We start from the raw sequence: 6,000 nt of genomic DNA on the forward strand, positions 1-6,000 counted from the left end.
ACAAAACAGCAGGATACGTTCATGTGAATCATTATCGCCAAAAACCAGAACATTGCCTTGAAAGTTAATAGCATAGGTGTTCTAACCTACAAGAATTTCCATCCTGGTGGCTACACATGTTGACGTTCTAGTTACTTACTATCATGTATAATAATTTTCAGTAAAATAGGTGCATTTGAAACCTTGTCAGATATATCCCAACTCTCTCATGGATAATGTGGCAGAGTTTAGCGGCATGATGGCACAGTGGTTAGTACTGCTGCCTCACAGCGCTTGGGGCCCGGGTTCGATTCCCGGCTTGGGTGACTGTGGAGTTTGCATATTCTCCCCGTCTCTGTATGGGATTCCTCTGGGTGCTCCCGTTTCATCCCACAGTCCAAAGATATGCGGGTTAGGTTGATTGGCTATGTTAAATTGCCCCTTAATGTCAGGAAATTAGCAGACTAAGTAAGTGAGGTGATGGGGATAGGGCCTGGGAGGGATTGAGATCGGTGCAGACTCGATGGCCTCTTCCTGCACTATAGGGATTCTATAATAATATCCACCAGAGGCATAAAATTACATAATAGCAAGCGCAATTTTATCACCCATCTCCAAACTTCCTTTTCTCCCAGGTCCTCTCTCCACCTATGCTGTGGCCTTCTGAATCTATATCTTTCCTGTAATTCCTTGTTTGACTAACCCTGTTCCAATGCTGTAGCTTGGCTGAAAAAATTCAAAGTCATAAATAGCACCTACTGTGACCATAATGCATTTTTCCTCCTTGATCACTCTACAGCATTCATATGGCCAACCATACCATCACCTTGCAGTGCCTTTTCGCCATTGTCCAGCTCAGTGCAACTTGGTTACATTCTTAACTACCCAATTGCAGCCATAATATCTCAAGAAAATATGTTCTTTCATACTTAAGACATTACCCTGAGTTTTCCATGAACCTATCCTTCACCCACCAACCTCCCCTCCCCTTCTCTCTCATCTAAATGCTTCTTGGCATAATCATCTGAAGATAATGGGACCAGCTTTCACATGGTGTCACAGGTCTACCCTTTCTTGACCTCCTGAATTGCCACAATTCATACAGTTCCCACTGATTTCATCCTCCTTCCCAGCTATTGTCACAGGGTGAACCAGACAGTTGCCACCTCAGCATTTGACCCAAGGCTGAGATTCTGATTCCACATACCCTCCATCATAATGACCACCTCCTTGTATCCACAGAACAAGCCACCTCCTCCCCCATCTCAAGCAACCTGCCTGTGCCATCTTTAGTCTTGACTATTCTAATGCTTTTGTGGTTGATGTTCCATTCTCCACACTTTATGAATCTACACCTTGTTCATAGTTGCATATCTTATCCTGCTTACACATTACTTCTGTTGTAGCTGACCTGAATCCTTGCTCTTTAAGATTTTCTCTAATATCCAACTCCTTGACCAAGATAATTTTTCACCCCTCATAGTATTTCATCGTTCGCACAATGTCAATTTTCATTTGATTAACCTTCTTTTGAACTGTTGTGGATAGTTTGTTCATGTTTCATTAGTTGTATAAATGTTGTCAGTTGTCTTCATTTCCATCTTTAGGATATGGCTACACTGTAGTGTGCTGTGTATTGTGTATTACTTGGGTAGGGAGTACAACTGATCTAATGCTCATTTTGCACTCCAGTAGAAGTTGAAAGTTATGACCTAGATACCCATTTCGGAAGAATAAATGGGCATGGCTTGTAAAACCATATGTGGCTGCATTCATATGTTTTTAGTTCAACGGTTGGTTAACTCTCACTCCATTTCTCTTGTAAAGTCTCGCACCAAATATTCCTCATGTTTCCCCATGTTTTTCTTTGTGTAACACCTTGTATTTATTATTAAATTTCATCTGCAACAGTTCTGCCCACAGGCAACTTTTGTCCAGGTCTTTCTTTAACTCCTTGGATTCGACATAAGATTTTGGCTGTTCCCATAATTTAGTGTGTCTGTGAATTTGACCAAATTGATTTTATTTCGATCTAAAAGCAGAATACCTATTCATTATCATATTACTGTTTTGGGAGTTTGCAAATCTCAAATTGGTTGTCATTTTTCCTACCTTAAAACAACAAGTAGACTTAAAAATGCATCATTGGTTGCAAAACAGTTTAGGACATCTTGAGATGATGGAAGATGATGTATAAATGCAGGTTTTTATTTTCTGAATCTAGCTGATTTACATTGGTTAAGAAATAATAGGGAAAGAGTTACTCATTAGAGTGGATGAATCCCCAGGTAATAAGAACAAAAGAAATAGGAGCAGGAGTAGGCCATCTAGCCCCTCGAGCCTGCCCCGCCATTCAATAAGATCATGGCTGATGTTCCAATGTACTCCTGATACAGTTAATTTACTGTCTATTGATGCAAAAGTAATTGATGTTTAGTTCCTTGATTTTGTTTGAAAATGAGTACAACATTGACTTGTTTCAAGCTAGATGACATGCCCCATTCCGTTAACTCTCTTCTGATATGTCCTGATGCATCCATGCTTGTTTCGCAAACTTTAAATTCAGAATATGTTTTGAATATATTTCAGTACTTGATTGCCATGTTGCTAATAGCTTTGTGATTACTGGATATTTTCAGAGGTGACGTGCAAGTGATTCTGCCAACTCTCTTCTATGTGCTCAATTAGCCGAATCAGCCAATCTTGGGAATTACAAAAATTGAGATGTTAGAATTAATCTCAATATTTTAGGAGATGGGGATGAAATTTAGCTGCTGTTCTTACTCCTCATCGTTATCCTACTCGAAAATGCTTATCTGTTCATGTCGCCTAGGAAGAATATTGGCCTTGGATTTGAAGCTGTCTGTAGTCAGATAGCTTGCTGAGGTTCCCACAGGAAGAATGATCATATGAACAAGGTACCTATGGATGGATGCCCCAGCTAAGGAAAGGAAGAAAAGTTGGGAAACTTCTCAGCTTAACAATCGAGCAGTGAAGTTGCTCAGATTTTCTTAAATTCTAGTGACTGAATTAAATGGGAAATGTATACTATATGTAAATTTGTGTGAATATTGTACAAGTGTGAATATTTCTAATCCTTAAAATGTGTACTTTTCAGACAACTTTGGTTTCATAATAAGTATTTAACAATTTTAATTATACAAAACTTTGTTTTTTTTAGCAATAGTAACTTTCATTTAAAATTTGCCATATGGAATTCTTGGCTCTGAAATTTAGTGCTCAAATTTTATATATTTGGCAGCATTGGTGGTAACATTGCATTCGACAAGCAATGTCATATTACTTGAAATAAAACCTGAGAAGCTTCCCTTACTGTTGTTCAAAGTATTAAGTGATCTTTATTTACCCTCGTTCATCTTTTCTGAAGTGCATATTCCCTTTTGTTCCATGAACTATATTTACTAATGTCCTACAGCTCACATCGGTATCAGCGCAGATTGATGTCACCATGATTCAGAGATATTTTCCCCAGTTTTTTCAGTGGTGCAGTAATTTTGCTTCTACTTCGTCTTGTCAATGCTGGGCATTGTTGAGTCATCGTGGTCACTGATATTTGTTTAGATAAAACATGTTGAATCATAATGTCATTTTTATTGCACATGTCTAGCCTTTGGGGCCTCCTTCACAATAATAATATTGCAGGTATTGATTTGTGAAATAACCCCCCACCATCTCCTCCACAATAAAACCATTACTCTCTTTTATCCAGTCTGACCCTCATCTGTACTCCCTCAAGTCAAAGGACATAGAATTGAAGGAACATGGCAGACAATTAGTTTAGCCACCCACCACCAATCTGGCTGAACCACCTTAAGCACAAATGGGCCTTGCTTTTGTCTGCTAAAACTGTTCACAATTCCAGAGTCATGCCCAGCTGCTCTATTTCTTAAATTCCTCTTTACTGTCTCCTCCACCCACACTAACAATAAGGGGCTTATAGACTACTTTGACCCTACGATCAAAACCATCCAATTAGCTGCCTCCACCTCATCTCTCCCACAATTCCAGACTTCTTTTAAAACTCCCTGCTGCCTAACCTTGAACTCGCATCTTTCTCTAGTTTGTCTCCTATCTGGCCCTATTTCCACTGAACTGCTGACCACCCAACATCCCCTCCTGGTCCCCGTATTAGCTGGTGTTAAATGATTCTTTCTTCATGTGTTGTCTCTGTCTCCTTTAAAGCAGCCATCACCAATCCTTAAAAATACCAAACATTGACCCCACCATTTTTGCAAGCTACTGTCCCATTTCTAATTTTCCTTTACACTACACTTGAACATGTCACCTCAAATCTATTTTTATTTTCTGAGTATAATATATTTGAATCTCTCCAAACAGTTTTCCACCCCAGCCACTTCCCCCAAAACTGTTCATCAAAGTCATAAATAACACCTCATTTGACTGACAAAGCTAAGCTATCACTCCTTGTCCTTCTCAGTCAGTCCGTAGCTGTTGGCATCATTGACCAAACTGTCCTTCTCTCCACACTTCTCCACTGTTATCTAGCTGGGTGAGACTGTTCTTGTCTTCATTCATATTTATGTAACCATAGTCAGCGTATCATTTGCAATGACTGTTTCTCTTGTTTTCAGACTGTTGCCTCTGGTGTCCCCATTTGTCCTTGGTCTTTTATTTCTTTTGTGCATACTGCCCATTGGCAACATCATCTGAAGCCACAGCATTAGTTTTCACATGTACACTGATGCCACCTAGCTCTGTTATCTATCAACAGACCTTTGCATGGTCCATGTCCTGCCCGCTACAACTCCCATGGCGGGCGGGGTGGAAAACTTCCACCCCAAAAAGAAAATGGTAGTTCAGGAGAGTGGGAACCATAAAACAACAGGTGAGATTACTTAGCTGGAGAATTGAAGATGCGGGCCGGAATTTTACCAGCCTGCCCGCCACAGGTATTGGAGTGGGTGAGGTGTGGAGCATGGGAATGTCCCTTGATCTCGGGTGGGATTATGTTTTGGGATGAGTGAGGCTGTAAAATCCCACCCGTGATGTCTACATTGCTTGCAAAGAGGTCCAGTCCAGAAAAATGTTATGTTTTTTAGAGTTAGAGCTAAATTACTTGAGCATTCAGTGAATCCTGAAAGGCTTCACCGTCATGGAGATGGATGGGGCTTTACAAGGTTTTCTGGCCTCAATTTATCTGTGATTTTGCTGGGAAAGGGGTTGGTTGAAGTTTGTACACTGCATGGTTTATAGCTTGCAGAGTTAGGGCTCTAGAGATGTCCTGGGGAGCTGAGAAGGTGGCAGAAAGTCACTAGTTCCATCCAATTCAGTTAGAGCTCAGAGAAACCCTGGGAGCCATTTATAGCTCGGTACAGCCTGGAGCAACCTGGGGCAGTGTCAGCTTAGTGAAGCTAGCGGTCTGGAAAAGAGGTAAGAGTGCAGCTTTGTAAATCTTGTGGAGTGCGATCACAGGAGAAAAGATTGAATTATTGGGATGTGAGCAGTCTTTGAGGCAATCATGAGCGGGAACGGCTTTGAGGAAATTCAGAGGCTGGCTCTTCATCAGGGTGCGTTGCTGAGAAATCCATAGGTTCTATCTTGGTCACATTTTCCATTTCACTATGCAATTAGGTAGATGTATTTGAATGCAGTTTGCCTGTTCATTTGTATTCGCCTCGTGTTGGTTCTGAATGTGTGTATGAGAAATAAATTGTTTTACTTTTCTGACTTTGTAAAGTTTATTTTGTTTGTTTAAAACTGGAATCTTGTGGCTTTATTCCTTTAGTGGGTAACTAGGATTTCAAACTTAGCCCACTTTAAGACAAAGGTCCCTAACTGCATTGCAATACTGTGTTGAGATAAAATCAGATTGTTCGCAACCTTGGTGTCATATTCAACCCTGAGATAAGCTTCTGAGCATACATTCATGCCTTTACTAAAATCATCGGTTTCCATCTCCATAACATCAGCGACCTTTGTCCTAGCCTCAGCTCTTTAGCTGCTGAAACACTCATTCATGCCTTCCATGACCCCCTTGGA

Source organism: Mustelus asterias, chromosome 10 (assembly GCF_964213995.1).
Source record: "Mustelus asterias chromosome 10, sMusAst1.hap1.1, whole genome shotgun sequence".
NCBI lineage: Eukaryota > Metazoa > Chordata > Chondrichthyes > Carcharhiniformes > Triakidae > Mustelus > Mustelus asterias.